Here is a 25,125-nt window from a genome sequence, read left to right as displayed (position 1 = left end):
GGTTTTTCTAGTAGTCATGTATGGATGTAAGAGTTGGACCATAAAGAAGGCTGAGCACTGAAAAATTGATGCGTTTGAATTGTGGTGATGGAGAAGACTCTTGAGAGTCCCTTGGACAGCAAAAAACATCAAACCAGTCCATCTTAAAGGAAATCAAAACTGAATATACACTGGAAGGACTGATGCTGAAGCTGAAGCGCCAATCTTTTGGCCACCTGATGCAAATAGCCGACTCATTGGAAAAGACCCTGATGCCGGGAAAAGGTTGAGGGCAGGAGGAGAAGGGGGCGACAGAGGATGAGATGGTTGGAAGGCATCACTGATTCAATGGGCATGAGTTTGAGTAAACTCCAAGAGATAGTGAAGGACAGGGATGCCTGGTGTGCTGCAGTCCATGCAGTTGCAAAGACATGACCGAGTGACTGAACCACAACAACAAATAAAAGTGTTACCAAAGATGTTATATTTGGACTGAGCTTTGAAGGATAAATAAAATTTCAAAAGACAGAGAAGAGGGGAAAGATCTTCCAAACACAGACAATAGCATGACCAGAGACACAGAGGCATAAAGCCTATAATAGTACAATAGTGTGTAAGCTTTTATAACTAAAGACAGATACAAAGTTGAGTGGCGAGCAAGGGGTAGTGGGAGACAACACAAAATCTAGGCATAGATTTGATTTTAAAAGCCATTAATTCTACTTAAATACATGGATGTTCAGTTTTGGTCTGCCTATCATACTTATTTTACCAAGATCTCCTCTTGTTGTTGTTGGTTTTTTTTTTTTTTTTTGAGGGGGAGTGGGAGTGTAGGGGTATGGATTCTGAGATTACTGTATAGGAGCCAGCCAAGAGCTTGTCAGGAAAACAGGAATGTGCAGGGAAATTTAGGAAAGTGTGGGAAACTTAGGTCTGCTAAGTTAACACTTGGCTGCCCACAGATTACACTAAAAGCTAGTGTCCAAAATGCTAGAGTCTATTAGCAGCAAGCCAGAGCAAGCAAAGTGAAGTTTTAAGGGAAGTGTGCAGTTATTGTAAGGAATCACAAATTTGCAACCCAGAGCAAAACGAGATTAGACAAACCAGAGTGTGGATTTAGAGATGTATGCAATTTCTGAATTACTGCCTAGCTGTCATCAGTGATTTGTTCTGAACCTTCTGGGTCTAGGTGCAAAGTCAGCTTCTCAGGGCCAAAACCCCCAACTAAGTCAGATGTAAAACTGAAATAACCAGAGGTAATTTATGCTAATTAATTAATATAATTAAATAATTAAACATCTGTGATTTCGCTCTTTCCTGTTTTTCTCTTGACTCTTGCTTTTATTCTCATTCCATAATTCCAAATCTGCAAAAGGAGAACCGCCTAACCAAAGTTAGGTTAAAGGAAGGGCAAATCAGGTGGCAGGATCAGTAGGTGCTATTTACAGAAAAAATGTGCTGTGCCAAGTTGCTTCAGTCATGTCAGACTCTTTGTGACCCCATAGACTATAGCCTGCCAGGCTCTTCTGTCCACGGGGATTCTCCAGGCAAGAGTCCTGGAGTAGGTTGCTACACCCTCCTCCAGGGAATCTTCCTGACCCAGGGATTGAACCCATGTCTCTTATGTATCCTGCATTGGCAGGCAGATTCTTTACCACTAGCACCACCTGGGAAGCATATGACAAATATATTGTCTTACTTTTGACCTGACTCTCTACTCTCCAGTGCATGACAATGGGGTAGAATTTGAAGATTTGTGTTTTACACCTTAAAGTGAAGAAGCTATACCGTTTTCAAAAACAAATTTTCTTTTGCTGACCTGCAAATTAGTTCATCAGTACAGTCTTTCTCAAGAACAAACTGTGGACACAGTGGGGCAAGGAGAGGGTGGGACAAATTGAGAGAGTAGCCTGGAAACATACACAATATAAATTACCATATGTAAAATAAATAGCCAGTGGGAATTTGCTGTATGAGGCCTGGAGCTCAAGCCAGTGCTGTGTGATAACCTAGACGGGTGGGATGGGATGCAAGGTGAAGAAGGTTCAAGAGGGAGGGGGCATACCTATGGCTGATTCATGTTGATCTATGGCAGAAACCAACACAGTACTGTAAAGCAAATATTCTCCAATTAAAAATGAATAAAGTTTTTAAAAAGAACAAATTTTCTTAGTGAGTGCATAAAGAAGCGCTAACTACCTGAGGTAAGCAAAAAGGGACTATTTTTTTCCATGGGGCCAAAGACAATGTGAAGTTGAGTGCAGACACTAGATAGATGGTGCTTCTTGCTTTTGCATGGAATTGATTCTTCCTTCCTCTCTAAGCCCTCCTTTGGTATATTCCCATTCCATTACAGTGTTCCCTTTCTGAAAACCCATAGCCAGAGTCCTTACTCCTGACCTCTCCTGGAATGCCCATCCAGATTGCTAAACCTCAGCTGCTCCCCAGATGCAAGGCTGAGTCTTCTATTTATTGTATTTGTAGAAGCACTAAATTCATCAGCTGAACAGTTTTAGATTGTTTCATGTGAATGAATGCTCCAAAAGCCTGGATAGATGTAGTCTTCAGAGGATTGGAAGTAGGGAAACTAAATGGATTCCCTTTTGAATAACTTTTCTTGTAAAAATGTGACTAACCAGTAGAGGAAAATACATGAACTAATTGTTTTTAGTGGAGAAATGAATCAGCTATAGCATGAGATTGTTTTGCACATGAACAAAATAAAAATACTATTTTGAGATTTGTTTGAAAAATAGACATGTCCCAAAGACTCACAGATTGTGGATGAGATTTTAGCCTTTAATATCTTGTGTGATAGCTCTCTAATCTGCAAAGGTCGAAGCATAGTATTTCAAGACAAAGCTTTGCTATTCTATTATTTATGAGAGCAAATTTCATTGTTAATGTTTTGCAAACTTCCAGGGTAGTGAAGTATATGTGAAACTGTATATTCTCACCAGTTTGCAAATACCATGATGGCTAGGTGGCTGATAGAGTTTGAAATTCTATATTATTATATTAGGAAAGAGAAAATGACAGATAATAGGAAGCATAAATTGAGATACTGATTCCTTTTCTCCAACCCTGAATTTTTTTTTTTTTTCCTTAACAAACCTGTGTAATGTATAAGAATTCTTAGCTCCATCCATCAGTCTGGAAGTTTTCTTCTTAACCTATCTTATATATAGACATTCACAGTGGTCATTCAAACTATACAACAAATAAAGTACCATAAATTCAAGTAAGAAATGGGACCTTCTTTATCACTTTCTAGATATGCCAGCCCTAGCAAGTTGTAGTAACTTTAATTAGTGTTGTCTATCCCATCACTATGCTATCTGAGAGGTCTAGCTAACAAGACAATCTCCTAATTGATAAAAAGTTATGCATTTTCTATCATAAACTAATATTTATGGAATTGTTATTTATTATAAATTATTATACCCATAATCTTCAGTTCATTTATAAAGATGAATCAAAAATCATTTGAAAGAACTTTTCCCCTCTATCAATAATGTTTTCCTCCTAAAATTGGACTAGAGAAAATAAATTCACAAATAAAAGTTAAATTCTTGTGGAAAAGCTTATCATTACTGTTATGGAAATATCCATTTATATTTTTAGAAAGCAGTAATTTAATATCCTGAGTAAATAATGCCTTTGTGTTGTCTCACTATTCTAGGTGAGAAATGGATTAGCAATTAACATATGGCAGTTCTCTGATTCCTTAATAAAAGGAAAAGAGCTTTTGCTCAAAGCTGTTGGAACTCTTTCACAAATTAATTGACCCTAACAGGTGGATATCATGTGGCCCCATATTCCAAAGGGGGAAATGGGAATAGCCAGTTTATAAGAATTGTCAAGTTGTAGAACATATCTAAAAGATAAATACTTATGAGAGGTGAATTTGGGGACAGCTTTACACTTTAGTCTTTTGAAAGAAGGCACCATTTCTAGCCTTTTGTTCTGACCTCATATATTATAAAACTGATTTATCTTCAGTTCCAAGTCTGTGGGCATGTTTCCATAGTTATTTTAATGAGCTCTACATGATTTTGTGAAGTTTTTTTTTTAAATTACTCTTGTTTGTATCTACCCACATATAACATCCACATGTAAAGGTCACATACTGCATTTTTCATTTATGTGACATTCTAGAAAAGGCAAGGCTATAGTCAAGAGAACAAATCAGTACTTGTCAGGGGTTGGAGCATTCTATAACTATAAGAGATAGACTTAAGCAGTGTTTTTGGGGGTTGATAAACTATGCTGGACCCTGCTTGTTGTGGTGGTTACAAGAATGTGTTACAATTTCTATCAGTTCAGTTCAGTTCAGTTCCTCAGTCGTGTCCGACTCTTTGCGACCCCATGAATCGCAGCACGCCAGGCCTCCCTGTCCATCACCAACTCCCGGAGTTCACTCAGACTCATGTCCATCAAGTCAGTGATGCCATCCAGCCAATTTCTTTAATGAACACCAAAAAAGGTCAATTTTACTCAAGTAAATTTACAAAGGAAAAAAAGTTTTAAAAGATTATCTGATTTTTAGTACTGTCTTAATTATTTGCTCTTTCTTAAATATTAGAATGATGTTTAGTGGTTTGTAGGAAAGCTCATAAAATATTTTCAGTATTATTAATACATTTCTGAATATTTAAATATCTAATCATTTTATTGATGAATGAAGGGATGCTGTGAAATCTTTCTATAATGCAATCCTCAAGGGATCAGAGCAAGTGATCACCTAGATCATTTCTCTATTTTCACCTTCCAAACATCTCAGGTAAAATGACAGATAAGCTTCTTTCTGCTGAATTTCTCTTAGTATAAAAGTGTTACAGTGAGAATTCAGTATATTTTGCCATCCATTTTTCATATTTTTGCAAGTGTGAAGGACAGACATTCCTTACAGTTTAAAGTTAGGTTTTAATCTTTCTTCTTATACATCTAGGTTCATCTCTTTATTGTGGTAAAACTATAGCTATAGCTTGTATCTTCATATTTTTAATCTGAACCATGTATTTTATAATAGAAAAAAAATAAAGCATAGTCACAGTGAAAGAACCTTATAAACAATTTTAAAAAATCACAGAAATATAAAACAGTGAATGTCAATCAATTCAAACTGGCAGCGAATCTCAAAGTGGGCAGCTTTCAAGTTCTAATTGAATTGAATAGTTTAGCACTTCCTTATGACTACCTGCAGAATGTACCTAAAAGCTCATCTCTGCCTTGAATACTTTTGATAAACAATTAAATATTTATACTGTGACTTATGCAGAAATTAGATGATTTTTCAGTAATAAATGGCAACTCAATAGTCTAGGTTTTTAATCCCTTATTAGCGTTAGAACTTTTCTACTTATATTAAGAGGTAATAATTTCCGTCATCATTTAATATTTATCAATTTTCACCCTCAGATATTCAGTTTGTTACAAACTCTTAATGAAAGAAAAATAGGTTCAGATACATACACACATTTTTAAATATATAAGGCTGCCTTAAGAATTTAAAACTAAGAAAAATAAATGTAAATTTTGGAATTTGCTGAGCATTCAAATTTTTTTTTCCAATGGGAAAATCATCTATCAACACTTTGTCATCTTGATCTGCCATTTTCCAGGAGACTTGTGTTCAGTGGTACCTTAACTGTCCCTGTGTAGCCCCCTCAGTTAATATTCCTTCTACCCTTGACTCCTGGAAACCACTGATGCAATAGTTTTGCCAGAATGTCATATACATAGAATCTTACAGAATGAATTCTTTAGTTCTGGTCTCTTTCATTTAGAAAAATTCATTAAGGTTTACCCTTGCTGTTACATGAGTTGACAGCTTGTCCTTTGTGTTGCTGAGTCATGTTCAGTTGTGGTTTTGTTTATCAGACACGTGTTGAGGCACTTTTGTGTTGTTTTCAGTGAATAAAGCTGTTAGGTTTGCACAGAGGATTTTAGGGAAACATGTGTCTTCAGGTCTGAGCATTCAATTTGAAACACAGATTGTAGGACTTACATTGGTTGGGGGAAAGATTAGGGTTGCCAGCCAATATTCTGTCTTTCTCTCACACACACAGTCTCTCTCATTGATTTGTTTGCTTGTTTACTGAAAACCTAGATCACTCTTTTCAGGAACTCAGATTATAGCAGGATGATGGTTTTTACTAATTCCATTTCTTTAGGGGTTCCGAGCAGAGATTTTCCATGCAGGATCATCCGCAGAGGAAAGGGAATAAGAAAAAGGAAAAGATTGAGCTGGAGGAATGTGTGGGAGTAAAGTGATTAAAAAACCCACCTAAACTTCATTTTGGACCTCTCTGGTTCAGTCACTGTTTATAATAAAATTATTTGAAGTTTAAATGTATGTTTATATGAACTGAGTTTTTTAGTGAAGATTTCTCAACATGGTATATATTGCAAATATTTTTTCCCCTGAAGGATTTTGCAGGCATATTGCTTGTCAAATAGCACTTATAACTGATTGTGTGCAGTTGAATTTATATTTCTACATTTTAGATCATTGAGTCAGCAGGGCCATTTGGAAAAAAAAAAAAAAATATATATATATATATATATTATAACCCTGTGTAGTAGACAGAATTCTCAGATGGCCTTGAAGATTCCATTCCCTCCCTTGTGTCTGGGTGGTTTGGACCTGTGAATATGATGATGTATCATTGCTGTGATTGTGTGACCTTGTATGCTAGAAGAGATACTGTAGATATGAGTAAGGTCCCCCATCAGTTGACTTTGAACTAATCAAAAGAGAGATTTTACTATGTGAGCCTGATGTAATAATTTGAATCCTTAAAAGAAGTTAGAGAGTCAAGCAGCAGGTTTTCCTGCTGTCTTTGAGGAAGCCAACTACCACATAGTGAACTGCCTATTGGATTGGGACCTTTGGCAGGGTCCTGAGGGTAGCCTCCAAGAGTTGAGAGAATTCCATTTTACGGCTAGCAAGAAAAGGGAGACTTCCTTTTCTACAGCAACAGGGACTGAATTCTGCCAACAACCAGTAAGTTTGGAAGACGATTTGAGACTAAAATGAGATTGCAGTTCTGGCTAACACCTTGATTTCAGTCTGGTGAGATTCTGAGGATGGGAGCCATCTAAATGGTACTTACATTCTTGACCCAAGGAAATTTGTATGATATATTAGTGTGGTTGTAAATAGCTAAAGTTGAGTAATTTGTCATATAGCAATAGAAACCTAATATACTACAGATGGGTCATTTTTAAAATGGCATAGTATTTAACAAAAATAACCTTTCATGTCATAATTCTTACAAAAATTAGTATTTGCTAGTATGAATATGATACTTTTAAAAATCCTGTGCTTGGGGACACTTTGATCAGACAGCAGGTATTTAAATTTCTAGACAGACTGGTGAAACTCCCAGGAGGTCATCACTAGGCAAATTTTCTAGTGGTGAGGGATAAATGTTTGTTGGTTTAGAAATTCCTTCATTAAAAAGTACAAAATGAATATAATATTACCTAGTACACAGATTTTGGTTATATCTGATGAAGTTAAACTATGAATTCTCAAACAAAATATGATTCATATTTTAAGTGCCAAACCATTACTCTCACTATGTTTAAGATTTAACTACATTTTTTAATAGGAAGTGGTTGGCTAAGTTTTAATGCTTATTTACATGAAATAGTGCTGTGTATACTTTTGATTTGCATGGGCACAAATAAACATAAGCCCTAATGTTCTGGTTATGAAATCTTTGAGATTAAATTGTTTTCTGTAGATAACAAATGCAAGTCTTGAAATCTATTAGCAATGACTTTTAATTTTGTCTTCTTTTCAGTCGGGGGAACTTCACATATTTTATGAAGTTGCATATGCTTTCAAATTATTACTGGAGTAGTCATCCTTAAATAACTCCTCTAAATGTTTCATTCATGATACATCGAGCAACTTGTTTTCTCATACGTAAGTAACAAGCAAGGTGATTTTAAGAAAGCTATGACCTTGCTATATGATCTTATACTTTTATTCATTAGTCATAAAAGTATATTTAAACACTTGTAGATTACTTTACTTTTCCTAACTCTTCTCTACTGTCTCTAATGAAGAATTACATATTTCCCTTTCTATCTTCTTGCCAGGTGGCTTGCCAACCCTCTCATTAGTTTAAATACTTTCTGACCACTTGGTCAGTCTTGGCTATATGACTCGTGAGAGACAAGGAAATCAGAGCAAAAGAGATCTTTTCACTTTGAGATGGAGGCTTTTAGAATATTATGCAATGTTGAGAGATGTTTTTGATGTGCTATGAGAAGAGATGTGCCAGCTAGGAGCTAATCTTTCAGCGTGATCTGAAAATGAAAAAATCTTGGGGAGTAAAAGTGTATCCTGACAACCAGAACTGAGCTACAACTGACCGGCCCTATTCATATACAAACCTTTTGTTGTTTTATAAGCTTTTGACATTAGTTTCTACAACAAAAATGAGTAATACAATCTGAAATTTAATTTTCTCTGAGATAAAAATATCATTTCACTGAACTGATTAGCACTTCAATAGTTTTCTATTGCCTTTAGACTAAAAATCAAAGTCTCAACTTGTTTACAAAAGCCTGTATGATTGGGCCTATACTGGATTTTTTTTTTTTAACAGTTTTTAGAATTCACCATACATTCTCTCTGTATCAGGAATTCTGCCCTATCCCCTTTCCACCAGGAGAAACAGTATATTCAGAGATCTTATAGTTATGATTAAATGATTAATGTCTTTTTATCCTACTTCATTTTCTCTCCAAGATAATAAGGACTGTGTTGTTTGTTCATCATTTTTTTCCATATTACCTATCACAGTGCTGGAGCATAGTGGAAACCAATAAATATAAGTTAAATGAAGCAAAAAATGAAATAAATTGATGTGCCATCTTAATCCCAAGAGACATCATATGTTTATTCAGATTTAGAGTCATGTTCTCTTAATTTTTAAAAATGTTATTTCCAAAAACTCAGTATATATGTTTCTATAAGAAATGTACTTTTAAATATTACAGAATATTTATTAAGTCAAAAGCATAACTAGAATATTGCATATTCCTATTTAATATTATTTCCATGAAGCAAGAATCTATTTTCTCTTTTCTTAGTCTAAGACTAGTTGAATGGTTTTCTGTTGTCATAGTAACACTACTCAGTTTTTATAGTGGTTTTCCCCCATATTTTAAACATTATATTATTTCATTAAAGAACTTAAAAATTTTGAGGCAAATAATATTGTCTGCTCTTGATGGTTAAAATACACACAATTTCATATGCTTTCTGCATATATTTAAATTTGACTTTTAAATTATACTTATTTTAATGGAATTCCACTCTCTTTTGTGCTTTGAGCTTCATATGTTCCAATTTACAGAATCAGTTTTTATACTTTCTTAAGTTTATTTTTCTCAGTATGTATTTTTAATAAAAAAGCATTGCTTTAATCCATCAAATATAAGGATTTACTGTTCAGACCAGAAAAGAAACATGGTATAGTGTAAAGTGAGTTTAGAATAGACTGGAAAGCAATGTTATAAGGTATATTCAGAATCCATTACACTAAGCAAAGATTGGAGGTATATGGCCAAGATGTTGACTGGAATATTGTTTGGTAAGTAAACATGAAGGTATAATACATTGGTATATATGGGTCAAAAGGGAAAGATAAATATTTTCCTTCTCACTCCTAACCAAATATAGCTGGTGTTCTTATTTTTAGGAGACATATGTATGTGGTTGTGGTAGGTCTTTCCACAAGTTAGTATTCTTGGTATTTTATCTATTATTAATATTAAGCATTTTAAATTGATAAGGAATTTGGAATAAAATCATAATGCATGGTTTTTAGATTAGATAGCTGATTTTCTGTGCATTTTGTGCTTCTGTTTTGAATCTGGCAGTTATATTTTTCTCTAAGTGTTGAGACAATATTTAGGATGTTTGTAAAAAGCTATGAAAATTTGGCAGAGTCCGTTCAAAAATTGGTCAGATTTTTGGTGACCAAATTTTCATGTGCTAATTAGATGATTTAACCCATCCAGTGTTCTTGTCTGGGAAGTTCCCTGGACAGAGGAGTCTGCCAGGCTATAATCTATGGGGTTGCAAAGAGTCAGGCACGACTGAGTGACGGAGCATGCACGTTAGATGATCTGGTACTTTGATTTAAACTAAATGCTAAATAACACTCTTTTTCTTTCCACAAATAATAGCGTAATTTTAATCTAGTCTTTCTATTGTATATTATAGAGTAAATGAGTGTTTGAGACAAGTAAAGGAACTCAGTGATAGAGTTTGGGGAATGGGATGAAAGAAAAAAACAACGAAATAAGTGGGGAAAATTAGCCTATTATTTTATTTGCTTTGAACTAAACAAACTAAATTTCTGGAAATGAAGAAAGAGAAATAAAGAAAGGAAAATGTTTTGGTTATTTTAAGTTTCTGAAACCACAGATTTATTATTTTGGGTATACAAATTTAGATTTTGCAGGGAAATATAGTATAGTGCTGTGCTGATAGAACCCATACCCTATAATAGATGGTATTACAAATGTGCTCTAAATTGTGAGACGTTTATGTTAGGGAATCTTTTTTGTTCTCTGCAATTGGTGCTTTGTATACCCTAATTAACTCAATGCCCATCAATTAGCAGTATTGTTCACAACCTAAAAACCAAATTTTAGTAAAATGTGCATATAAATGCTAGATTATGAAGTAATTTTTTCTAGCCTCATTGTATTGTCTTGAATATGTTGATAGTGATGATAATTACTACATAACAATAGTAACCATAATTTATTTTTTGCATAATATGAAACAGGTACATTGTTTTTTCATCTTAACAAATCAATGGGGTAAATATTCAGTTCCAATTTTGTAGCTGTGGATACTGAAGCACAAACAAATTATTTAACCTTAAGTAAAGATTATAAACTATATGATAAGTATTTTAGGGGACTTGAACAAATGCTTTTTTAGGATTTCCCATGCTTTTTCTATTATGCCACAGTGCTTTTTTAAATCCAAAATTAACAGATTTAATGAGAATGGTAGAGTAGTTATCTGTCCTAAAGTATTTAGGACATTAAAAATGGATTCTTTTAGTTGTAATACAATAGGTAATGGTTTACATGGTATTTCTTCTTTGGAGCTATATGTGGAACTAAGAGGTCAAAGGTCACCCGTTCAACTTTTACTTAGAATTATGCACAAAGAAAAGAAAAATTACAAAATAGCTCTCACCAACAAACATGTTTAGTTTGCATAAATTTTGTCCTTCAACAATTGTATGAGAATGAAGGGCAGGTTATCCTCATTTTACATGAGGAAATTGTGGAAAAATTCTGAATCATAATGGAGTAACATGCCCTTGAAAAGATATTATATATGGGATTAAGAATGATGTACATTTATTAAGAAACATGAAATAATTTGCCCACTAGAGACTTTTGAAAATTGGACGATGTTATTTTCTAGTGTACAGATTATGTGGTCTAGGGTATGAATAGTTGGAAGTTTGGTAGGAGACCAAAACCTCTAATTTTATGGTTTGGATGACCTACTCAGGGGTCAGAGAATGTAACCAATAAAATTCCATTTTATCAATGAGGCAGTCTTTCCTAGCTGTGGAAAGTTCAGGAGCTTTGGAGTCAAATCACACACACACACACACACACACACACACACACACACTTACCATGTTTCTGTCGTTGGGAAATTTTCTAAATCCCTCTGAGCTTCAGTTTCTCTGGATGATATACTACATGGCAATATCATCAGTAAATGTATGGCAATACTACTTAATACTTAAAATGTCAGGCATACAAGAAATTTCTAATCACACTAGTTCTATTCTTGTCAGCTCCCTTTACACATTGTTTGATCTATCCTATTTCCAGACTCTTGGCCAGAATTTCCATTTTTCCTTCTTTCTCAAATTGTAGATCTCAAAAGGCATGGCTTCAATCTTTCTCAAAACATTTTGGTAGTATACTTGTACAAGTGACTATCAAGGAAAATATGACAATGTTTACATGAATATTAAGTCAGTTTTGTCTCTATTTACTATTCTTCAAAACTTCAATAGAATTGTCCCACCATTTTAGATGGGAGAAAGGGAGAATAAATGCTTACACCCTATGTGGAGTTGACAGAAAGGAAAGCAAAAGCAAAAGCAAAAAGGAAGGAGGGAGGAAGAGAGGGGGAGACCTATTGAGTCTCCATTATTGCAGAAGAAGCAAGACATGTGACTGGGAATCTCTCAAGGATTTGCATAAGAAAAAATTACAGAGCAAAGTCAAGAAAAAACTAATATATCAGTGTGAAACAGATAAGAATTCCTCCTTAGATGAACTGAGTAATTAGTTAAGTAAACAAAAACCAAGACCAAGAACGGTGAAATAGTTTATTTCAAAATAGTTAGCTATACTCTCTCATATGATTGAATGTAGATTAGTTATATAGAGAGGCTGTTCTGAAGAGGGTCTGAACATAAGTACTATGTTCAGCTGACATAATGTCTCTGCCAGAAATTGTGGAAGATATTTAGGTGAAGGGTTAACAAAACTGCCCTGGTTTACATTTTGAGTATTATACTATTATCCAACTTGACTAAGTAAAAGTGAAGTGAAAGTTACGCAGTCATGTCTGACTCTTTGTGACCTCATGGTCTAAACAGTCCATGGAATTCTTCAGGCCAGAATACTGGAGTGGGTAGCCTTTCCTTTCTCCAGGGGATCTTCCTAACCCAGGGATTGCCCACATTGCAGGCAGATTCCTTACCAGCTGAGCCACAAGGGAAATAGGTAAATTATAATTTGCTTAATAAAATTTTCTATTTGCTTGAATGTTATGACAATCTGATTTTTTAAAATTCCACAGCGGAAAAAAAAAAGCTTTGGGCAGCTAACTAAGCTACCAAAACATCAACAGATAATCTATAATCAGGAACCTTTGAATTCAGAGAAAAAAGATTTCTGGATTACTGATAGCTACTATTGTGGGGAATTTTTATATGTAATATCCAAGTAAGATTGGGAAAGCAACTAAATTTTTATGAGCATTAACTTTATGTCAGGCATTGTGGTTATAAGTTACCTTAGTTAACTGATTCAGTTCAGTTCAGTTGCTCAGTCATGTCTGACTCTTAGTGACCCCATGGACTGCAGCATGCCAGGCTTCTTTGTCCATTACCAACTCCCGTAGCTTACTCAAACTCATGTCCATCAACCATCTCATGTCCAACCATCTCATTCTCTGTCATCCCCTTCTCCCGCTTTCAATCTCTCCCAACATCAGTGTATTTTCCAATGGGTCAGTTCTTCGCATCAGGTGGCCAAGGTACTGGAGTTTCAGCTTCTATATCAGTCCTTCCAATGAATATTTATGATTTCCTTTAAGATGGACTGGTTGGATCTCCTTGCAGTTCAAGGCACTCTCAAGAGTCTTCTCCAACACCACAGTTCAAGAGCATCAATTCTTTGATGCTGTTTTCTTTATAGTCCAACTCTCACATCTGTACATGACTACTGGAAAAACCATAGCTTTGACTAGACCGATCTTTGTTGGCAAAGTAATGTCTCTGCTTTTGAATATGCTTTCTAGGTTGCTCATAACTTTTCTTCCAAGGATCAAGCATCTTTTAATTTCCTGGCTGCAGTCACCATCTGTAGTGATTTTGGAGTCCAGAAAAATAAAGTCAGCTACTGTTTCTCCATCTATTTGCCATGAAGTGATGGGACCAGATACGATCTTAGTTTTCTGAATGTTGAGTTTTAAGCCAACTTTTTCACTCTCCTCTTTCACTTTCATCAAGATACTCTTTAATTCTTCTTCACTTTCTGTCATAAGGGTGGAGTCATCTGCATATCTGAGGTTATCGGTATTTCTCCCAGTAATCATGGTCCAGTCAAGAAGGGAATGGCAAGCCACTTCATATTCTTGCCTTGAGAACCCCATGAACAGTATGAAAAGGCAAAAAGATAGGACACTGAAAGATGAACTCAGCAGGTCAGTAGGTGCCCGATATGCTACTAGAGATCAGTTAATTGATTTGGTGACATCATTGCTTTGAAACTAGACTCTTAAAATCCACGCAATTGCAGGAGAGAAATTACCAGTGACTGGAAGGTGTTTTTTTAAGAGAGAAGAAAAATGCAAAGATATTATTGTATTCTCAGACTTTCTTACTACTTTAAAATTCTTCCCTTAAATGCTTATCTCTATATCCAAATTTTAGGAATACTCTTATTTGGCTGCATAAAGACATAGCTATGCCAGGAATACATTAGATGCCATTACCCATTCTGGAAATCCATTATACCAGGTATATTTTCTTGATGCTTATGCATAACTTCCATTAACGTTAATGAGAGTTGCATTCATGCATGGAGTAGAGAATAGATCCATTATCTCTAAAGGGCAGTTTCCCTTTTAATACATTGCTCAAGTTTTATTACATGTATCCCTTTTGTTTATATTATGAAGTCTCAGTTCTTCATTTATAGAAAGTCGCATATAGCCATGGAGTAAAATACTTTTGTTGGAGAGTTCTTCCAGACAGTTTTTAGGCCATGAGAATGAGGTTGTTGTTGTTGAGTTGCTAAGTTGTGTCTGACTCTTCACAACCCCATGGACTGCAGCACGCCAGGCTTCCCTGTCCTTCACTGCACCCTGGAATTTGCTCAAATTCCTATCCATTGAGTCGGTGATGCTATCAATGTGGAATGTGAAAGTGTTATCTTTTAAAGTCCCTGTTCTTGTAAAACTGTTGCAACCTTAGATTCATTTAGAACCTGTAAAATAGTATAGATTTAAGTAAAAATAAAAAAAACTATTCTAATAGTCACTAAATCAATTGTTGATATTTGCAATCATTTTCTTTTTATTATTTTTATTTTTATTTATTTATTTTTTAACTTTTAATTTTTACTTTATTTTACTTTATAAACGTACATTTAGCAATTTCTCTAGAAGGCAATGGCACCCCACTCCAGTACTCTTGCCTGGAAAATCCCATGGATGGAGGAGCCTGGAAGGCTGCAGTCCATGGGGTCGCTAAGAGTCGGACACAACTGAGCGACTTCACTTTCACTTTTCACTTTCATGCATTGGAGAAGGAAATGGCAACCCACTCCAGTGTTCTTGCCTGGAGAGTCCCAGGGACGGGGGAGCCTGGTGGGCTGCCGTCTATGGAGTCACACAGAGTCGAAGAAGACTGAAGTGACTTAGCAGTAGCTAGCAACTTAGTTTTAATAGAAGGTAAAGGAAGCTATTAATGACAACTCAGGTATTTCTATAATGTTGAGTCAAGTTATGTAGTCCCAAGAAAAAATATTTTGGGGTTCTTTCTTATGGGCTAAGAGTCTTAAAAAAAAGAAAAAAGAAATAGTGATTTTTTTTTTTGGACAACTATTTTATGTAGATTTAAGTAATAGTAGGAACTAATCATGAAAAATAATTCCCTGTTATCTCCTATATTCTTCTAAATACTTCCATATGGATTTCCTGTTAGACATTTCCTCATCACTGGTATGGATGATGAAATAAGCTACCCTTCAAAGAGGTAATTTTATAATGATACAAATATAAAATGTTAATCCCTTTCTGTCTCATATACTAAACAAAAATATATTGAGCCACCAAAACACCACTCACACACATAACATTCTGTTCATCTTACTTGTTATACTATATTAATAAAAGCATAGCCTTCACAGACTACTGTCATTGCTTTATAATTATTAGCATATAAATAGTATTTCCATTGAAGCAGAGTGACCTAAAATGATTTTTTCCCTCATAAATTGGTGGTTAAAAATAAATCTTCAGAATCAAAGCCACCTAGAAGTAAATGTAATGATTTTTATTTGGCTAAAATTACTTTGCAAAATATATTTAATAATTGCCAATATTACCAACAATTGATAATTACCGATAATTAATGATAAAGATGTGACACCATTCCATTTGTACTGGGGACCTTGTAGAGTAACTGTTCTATAATTGAAATTTGATTTGCAGCAAATTCTATCAATAGCATAGACAATATTTAGTCTCATTTTTTTTCACCATTTTCCTCTTGTTTCTATTCTGTTCAGTAACACCAACATTTTCTCTTTTAGAATACTGATTTCCATCTAACTGAGTTCTTTTTTTTTTTTTTTGACTTTATTTTTTATTTTTTTAAATTTTAAAATCTTTAATTCTTACATGTGTTCCCAAACATGAACCCCCCTCCCACCTCCCTCCCCATAACATCTCAGTCGGTCATCCCCATGCACCAGCCCCAAGCATGCTGTATCCTGTGTCAGACATAGACTGGCGATTCAATTCTTACATGATAGTATACGTGATAGAATGGCATTCTCCCAAATCATCCCACCCTCTCCCTCTCCCTCTGAGTCCAAAAGTCCGTTATACACAGCTGTGTCTTTTTTCCTGTCTTGCATACAGGGTCGTCATTGCCATCTTTCTAAATTCCATATATATGTGTTAGTATACTGTATTGGTGTTTTTCTTTCTGGCTTCTTGAATAGACCAAATTTCTAGAATGCTGCCTTTATATCACCTTCATCTATTTCACTTACTACAAATGGTTAGCATTTCTCATGCTGCTTCCATGCCATTGTGTCCTGTATCACATCAGTCACAAAATTTCTAAGATTTTCTCATTGCCAAATTTCATGTCCATGTAGATCTGTATATCTCTTAATCTCCATCTCTTTTTCATCTCACAAAAGTCTTATGTTGTGACCCCTGCACCTCTAATTTTAGTTGGAAAAATCAATGCCCAGTATAAGATAATGCATTGTTTAGTTTTCTTTGTAATAGGGGTGGTCATGCAACTAATTATAACTAATGTAATACACGTGTAATACACTGTTACATGGGACTTCTGGTGTAGCTACTTGCTGACAATTGAAAGGGCTCCTTTCGAAAGAACTTGACTTTTTATTCTAACTTGAGTTTGCCTGTGTTTGCTGGATTAGGTCTCATTTGAACGTCAATAGGTGACATTGAGGATGGAAACCATGTGCCAGAAGCAGAACATAAATTTGGGAGCTTGAATCTCCCCAAATATTGTTTTACATGAGATATGAATAATCTACAGTTCAGTTCAGTTCAGTCACTCAGTTGTGTCCAACTCTGCGACCCCATGAATCACAGCACTCCAGGCCTCCCTGTCGATCACCAACTCCTGGAGTTCACTCAGACTCATGTCCATCGAGTCGCTGATGGAATTCAGCCATCTCATCCTCTGTTGTCCCCTTCTTCTCCTGTCCCCAATCCCTCCCAGCATCAGGGTCTTTTCCAATGAGTCAACTCTCCACATCAGGTGGCCAAAGTATTGGAGTTTCGGCTCCAGCATCAGAACTTTCAATGAACACCCAGGACTGATCTCCTTTAGAATGGACTGTTTGGATCTCCTTCCAGTCCAAGGGACTCTCAAGAGTCTTCTCCAACACCACAGTTCAAAAGCATCAATTCTTCAGCGCTCAGCTTTCTTCACAGTCCAACTGTCATATCCATACATAACCACTAGAAAAACCCCAGCCTTGACTAGGCAGATCTTTGCTGGCAAAGTAATGTCTCTCCTTTTTAATATGCTACCTAAGTTGGTCATAACTTTCCTGCCAAGGAGTAAGCATCTTTTAATATCATGGCTGTAATCACCATCCACAATGATTTTGGAGCCCCACAAAAATAAAGTCTGACACTTTTTCTACTGTTTCCCATCTATTTGCCATGAAGTGATGGGATCAGATGCCATGATCTTCGTTTTCTGAATGTTGAGCTTTAAGCCAGCTTTTTCACTCTCCTCTTTCACTTTCATCAAGAGGCTTTTTAGTTCCTCTTCACTTTCTGCCATAAGGGTGGAGTCATCTGCATATCTGAGGTTATTGATATTTCTCCCGGCAATCTTGATTCCAGCTTGTGCTTCTCCCAGCCCAGTGTTTCTCATGATGTACTCTGCATATAAGTTAAATAAGCAGAGTGACAATATACAGCCTTGCCATACTTCTTTTCCTATTTGGTACCCGTCTCTTGTTCCATGTCCAGTTCTAATTGTTGCTTCCTGACCTGCATATAGGTTTCTCAAGAGGTGGGTTTAAATTTGAGTAATATATAATGGGTTCCTCTGTTAGGTGTTCAGTTCAGTTCAGTCACTCAGTTATGTCTGACTCTTTGCGACCCCATGAATCGTAGCACTTCAGGCCTCCCTGTCCATCACCAGCTCCCGGAGTTCACTCAGACTCACGTCCATCGAGTCTGTGATACCATCCAGCCATCTCATCCTCTGTCGTCCCCTTCTCATCCTGCCCCCAATCCCTCCCAGCATCAGAGTCTTTTCCAATAAGTCAACTCTTCACATGAGGTAGCCAAAGTACTGTAGCTTCAGCTTTAGCATCATTCCTTCCAAAGAAATCCCAGGGCTGATCTCCTTCAGAATGGACTGGTTGGATCTCCTTGAAGTCCAAGGGACTCTCAAGAGTCTTCTCCAACACCACAGTTCAAAAGCATCAATTCTTCAGTGTTCTGCCTTCTTCACAGTCCAAATCTCACATCCATACATGACCACAGGAAAAACCATTGCCTTGACTAGATGGACCTTAGTCAGCAACATAATGTCTCTGCTTTTGAATATACTATCTAGGTTGGTCATAACTTTTCTTCCAAGGAGTAAATGTCTTTTAATTTCATGGCTGCAGTCACCATCTGCAGTGATTTTGGAGCCCCAAAAAATAAAGTCTGACACTTTCCACTGTTTCCCCATCTATTTCCCATGAAGTGATGGGACCGGATGCCTTGATCTTAGTTTTCTGAATGTTGAGCTTTAAGCCAACTTTTTCACTCTCCTCTTTCACTTTCATCAAGAGGCTTTTTAGTTCCTCTTCACTTTCTGCCATAAGGGTGGTGTCATCTGCATGTCTGAGGTTATTGATATATCTCCTGGCAATCTTGATTCCAGCTTGTGTTTCTTCCAGTCCAACGTTTCTCATGTAGAAAACACCAAATCCCAGGTTTTGAAAAGTGCTCATCCTTTAGTCCTTCTTTTACATGGTAAATGTTTTATGTAGTTGTTTAGGCCCAAGCCCTTGAAGAAATCTTTGGTTCTTTTTCTCACAGCCTTCTGCTAGTATGTAAAACATCCTAGAGGCTCTACAATCAAAATATATCCAGAATCTGACTACTTCTCACCATGTCTACTCTATCATCATCTTTTCAAAGAACAACATTGGGTTTCCTTAATTTTCTTTATTGTTTCTTTTCTATTTTAAATTATACTGATTCCTGCTTTTGCCTTTATTTTCTCCTTCCTTCCCCTTGCTTTGGGCTTATATATTTCTCATTTATCCAATTTCTGAAGGCAGAAACTGTTGAGGAGGAAAAACAATTTTTCTTCTACCTTTCTATATCTTGGGCTTTCCTGGTGGCTCAGATGGTAAAGTATCTGCTGGCAATGTGGGAGACCAAGGTTCGATCCCTGTTTCAGGAAGATACCCTGGAGAAGGGAATGGCTCTCCATTCCAGTATTCTTGCTGGAGAATTCCATGGACAAAGGAGCCTGGTGAGCTACAATCCATGGGGGCACAAAGAGTTGGATATGACTGAGTGACTAATACATTTACTTTTCAATTGCTGAGTGTTAGCTAAGATTCCTGTAATAGAAGACAGATGAGTCAAAAAAAAATTTTGTTTTTTAACATGTGTACCTCATGTGAGACACCTAGGGAAAAATGAATCTAATTCAAAGAAGTAGCTTAGAATTCAGCCAGCCATAAGTACCATCTCAGTAGGAAAAGGGTAGGGACTTGTAGGTTTCCTAGGGGAGAGTAGATGACTTTTTGGAAAGATGAATGGGCCCTTAGAAGAAGACATGGGAAATATATGATATTCTGAGACAGTTTTTCTGGTGTGGTGTCAATTTCTAGTCTCATCTATTATGATAACATCAATTTTCCCTAGTGATGAAACTCCTGGGGAGGAGATTTATGACAACTGAGTCACTTTTAGAAGGTCTGTCATTAAGTATATAGGGAAGGTTCAGAAAGGGCTGCTCCCTCAATTTGCTGTATTTCAGGTGCTGTATCTCAAGTGACTCTATGCCTGGACATTACCAGATGGTCAATACCAAAATCAGATTGATTATATTTTTTGCAGCCAAAGATGGAGAAGCTCTATGTGATCAGCAAAAATAAGACTGGAAGCTGACTGTGGCTCAGATCATGAACTCCTTATTGAAAAATTCAGGGTTAAGTTGAAGAAAGTAGGGGAAACCACTAGACCATTCACATATGATGTAAATAAAATTCTTTATGATTATACCGTGGAAGTAACAAATGAATTCAAGGGATTAGATCTGACAGACAGAGTGCCAGAAGAACTTTGGACAGAGATTCATAACATTGTACAGGAGGTCATGATCAAAATATCCCCAAGAAAAAGAAATGTAAAAAGCCAAAATGGTTGCTTGAGGAGGTCTTCCAAATAGCTGAGAAAAGAAGAGAATCTAAAGGCAAAGGAGAAAAGAAAAGATATATCCATCAGAATGCAGAGTTCTGAAGATTCTTGGTGATTCTTGTTTCAGATAAAAAGAATAAGCATGTTTCACCCTGTCTGTTCTACTAAATGACCATTAATGAAGCAGTGATCTGAGGACTCTAGAAATTAAATAGAAACAAAAGAAGCTCCCAAATTTTAGTGCCATTGGACTGCTAGTGAGTTTATCATTTCTCCCCCTTATTTCCTAGCCTGGACTCAAGGCAGTCTGAAACTCACTAGTGGACATTAACAAAGACAGAGAAAGCTCCAGGAAAAGTTCTCCATTTCATGACTGATGAGTAGGAAAGAGATCTGCTAGCAATAGTGGTGATAGCGTGGGTCCACTAGTTCCCAAAGTTAAGAGGGAGAAAAACTTCCTCTCTAATCAGAGGAACTGTGCTCTCAAGAGGGTGGAATAAAGCCTTGTCACTTGTCTCTCTCCATCCTACCCTAGGAACTTCCCTGGTAGCTCAACTGGTAAAGAATCTGTCTGCCATGCAGGAGACCCCGGTTAGATTCCTGGGTCAAGAAGATCACCTGGAGAAGGGATAGGCTATCCACTCTAGTATTCTTGGGCTTCTCTGGTGACTCAGATGGTAAACAATCCACCTGCAATGCGGGAGACCTGGGTTCAGTCCCTGGGTTGGGAAGATCCTCTGGAGGACAGCATGGCAATGCACTCCAGGATTCTTGCCTGGAGAATCCTCATGGACAGAGGAGCCTGGTGAGCTACAGTCCATGGGGTCACAAAGAGTTGGATACAACTGAGCAACTAAGCACATCCTACTCTATTCCATGCCAGGAAGTGTGTGGTACAGTGAGGTCAACAGAGCCTCTGCCTTCTGGATGGAAGAGTAAGGGAAGCCTTGATGAACTGAAAATTACCCAGGGAATCATAGAGAGGAAGCAGCGTGAAAACCTACCCCATATACATTTGATATAAACTCTTGTGATCACCCCTCAGATGTATATGTATAGATGTGACTCTAAATAGAATGTGTGCTATTTTGCTTGGTCATGTCTGACTCTTTGGGACTGCATGGAGTGTAGTCAGCTAGGCTTCTCTGTCCATGAAATTTTCCAGGCAAAAATACTGGAGGCGATTGCCATGCTGTCCTTCAGGGGACCAAACCCACTTCTCTTGTATCTCCTGTATTGGCAGGCAGGTTCTTTACCACTAGCATCACCTGGAAGTTCTAAATAGCATACAAATAGCTTTGAGTGATGAACCATGGAAGTGATTCCCAATCAAGTCCCAGGTTAATCAAACCAATAAGTGACAAATACACAAGATGTGTCTAAAAAGCACGATAAAGCCGTTAAAAATAGAACAAGATATGGAATGTTGGTCAGGTCTTGAAACCTGTACCCACTGGGATTGATTATCTGCTAAAACAAAAATATCGATGTAGTACTTGAAAAAGATACAAAATCTCATAGTGTAGTGTTCAAAATGTCTAGAGTAAAAATCCAAAATTACTCAGCACAGGGAGAATCGGGAAAATCATAATGCACATGGAAAAGATGATTAACAGGTTTCAACCCAAAGATGATAGAACTTTTTACAAACACATTCAATCAACTCTTGTAAAATCAGTGGGGAGATGGTATCAATGTGACTTTTACTTTGGTATTGACCTGATCACTTGTACTAAGACTATCTCACAGAATTCATGTCCACTCAGAACATGAAAATGTGACCTTTTTTGTAAATAAGGTCTGTGCAGATGTAATCAGGTTTAGATGACATCATTCTAGATTAGATTGGACCCTAAATCCAATGACTGTTGTGCACTTAAGAGGGAAATTTGGAAATATAACACAGACAAGCAGGGAAAAAGGCCATAGAGAGACAAAGGCAGATACTGGAGTGAAGCCAAAAAATGCTAAGCATTGGTAGTAATCATTAGAAGAAGGAGGAAAAAATTTATTCTTTTCTAGAACCTCAAGAGGAAGCATGGCCCTACCAACAACTTAATCTCAGATTGTTAGCTTCTCACACTGTCAGAAAAATATATTTCTGTTGTTTTACACCAGAGTTTGTGGTAGTTTTTTAATATAATCTTAGAAAACTGCTATATACTTAAGGTAGTGTCTGTCAAATTTCTCTATTGTATGATTACTGTATTTCCCTTGTTAAATGGAAGTCACCAAATCCAACTTAAACACAAGGGGAGAGGAGTTAAACGTCATGATCTGGAGGGAAGAATAGCAACAAATTTATGGACACATGGTAAAAGTCACTGTAATTATTTACTTTGGGGGAGATACTTCGAAGATTTGCAAGCATTGTTTCTCTTAACGGTTTTACTAGTTTTAGCATACATCAGTGAACTTTGCTCACAGCAACTACTAATATAATATTCTAGTTCCCTCAATTCTTCATTGAATTCTTCTATAAGGAGATTTTTCCAACACCCCATTTGTTTTTTTAATCAATTATTTATATTATCATGGATTCAGTTCTGTTCAGTCGCTCACTCTTTGCGACTCCATGGGCTGCAGCATGCCAGGCTTCCCTGTCCATCACCAACTCCCAGAGCTTGCTCAAACTCATGTCTATTGAGTCAGTGATACCATCCAACCATCTTATCCTCTATAATTTTGAATTATATGAATTATGGACTAATGAATATTTGTTATTCTTTGGGTATATAATTCAGTATGTTCTTTATTGTATTATAATTGTATTGTATTGTATCACTTTGTATTGTATTGTAAAAATTGTTCCAATCTTGGCCATTGGGAGCTTTTTTGTCTCTTTCTCTCTGACAAGGACCATTATGTATTCTGCCTTTCTCAAGTCCTTATTTTCTCTATCATAGTGTATGATGCAGCAGGTTCATCTTGTGTTTCCTAAGTTATAGTGTTAGAATAAATAATTTAAATAGAATCTTTTCACATTAGTCATTCAGAAATGTTTGACTCTTTGTGAGTCAGACACAAAGACTGTAACCTTTGTGAGTCAGACCTATGGACTGTAACCTGGCAGGCTCATCTGTCCATGGAATTTTCCAGACAAGAATACTGGAGTGGTTGCCATTTCCTCCTCCAGGGGATCTTTCCTACCCAGGGATTGAACCTGGGTTTTTTGCATTGCAGGTGGATTCTTTATCACTGAACCACCAGGAAAACCCCAAAATCTTTTTGGAGTCAGCTATTTAGAAATTATGATCCGATTGTGGATGTCACCTTTTACATCCTTGACTGACAAAACTAGCAAATACATGCATGACCACCAATCCATGTATGCACAAATCTGTATCATTGAACCTAACTATCGGTATGCACATTAAAATAAAAATATGTTCACATATATATTTCTGAATCTAACCCCAGCACCATGGGGTTTACTGTAGACATTTTGCTTTGTGTATGTTCTCTGGAAGTGAGAAACTAGGTGCAATTTATTTAATTATATGTTTAATTATTTTATTTAATTATACATATATATACATATCATCAGAGAAGGCGATGGCACCCCACTCCAGTACTCTTGCCTGGAAAATCCTGTGGATGGAGGAGCTTGGTAGGCTGCAGTCCATGGGGTCATGAAGAGTCAGACATGACTGAACGACTTCACTTTCACTTTTCACTTTCATGCATTGGAGAAGGAAATTGCAACCCACTCCAGTGTTCTTGCCTGGAGAATCCCAGGGACGGGGGAGCCTGTTGGGCTGCCTGCTGTCTATGGGGTCGCACAGAGTCAGACACGACTGAAGCAACTTATCAGCAGCAGCAGCAGCATACATATCATATATATATGGTATATATAAAATGTGTTCAGAATTACTAATCCATATCTCTATGAAAGACAAATTTACCAACAAGACAATAGTGTTTGTATATAATTTATTTTGTCTTGAGCTGATAGCTACAGGTTGAAACACTGTTATCAGGTTATTTAGGTCAGTTTTCTTAACCCCTTCAGTGAAGTTATGTAATATATTTGTAATGTGATGACATTTTTTTGGTTACAATCTACAATCCATCTTGAAATCTCTTGACTTGCTTGTTGTTTTCTCTCTCTCTTATTTAATTTGCACGCAGGAAAGTTCAGTCTTTGTTATGTATAATTCTGTGTGTCTTGACATATGCATAATCATGCATCTAATACCCTAGTCCTATGTGGGAAATAGGAAAATTTCATCACCATAAAATTTTCCTCTGCAGACCCTTTACAGGAAACTGCTCCCTCTACTTTAAACCCCAGGTATCACTGATTTGTTTTCTACTCCTTAAGGTTTAGCTTTTTCCAGAATGGGTATTTTGTGCCACTGGCCAACTGTTTTTCAAAGTGACCACATCATTTTACATTCTCCTTAGCAGTGTATGTAGATCCCAATTTTTCCACATTCCACTAATATTTTTTATTTTCTGTCATTTTATTATAGTTATTCTAGTGGGTGTGAGGTGGTATCTCACTTTAGTTTTTATTTTTAATTCCCGAATGACTGAGTCTCTTTTTCATATTTATATTGGCTATCTGCATGTATTCTTTGAAGAAATGTTTGCTCAGTTCCTTTGTGCAATTTTTAAATTGGTTATTGGACCTTTTATTATTGAATTATAGTAGCTTTTAGATGTTCTGGATAATA

This window comes from Capricornis sumatraensis, chromosome 7, assembly GCF_032405125.1.
Source record: "Capricornis sumatraensis isolate serow.1 chromosome 7, serow.2, whole genome shotgun sequence".
NCBI classification, from domain to species: Eukaryota; Metazoa; Chordata; class Mammalia; order Artiodactyla; family Bovidae; genus Capricornis; species Capricornis sumatraensis.
The sequence above is the reverse complement of the archived record's forward strand: the minus strand, read 5'-3'. Positions refer to the sequence as shown.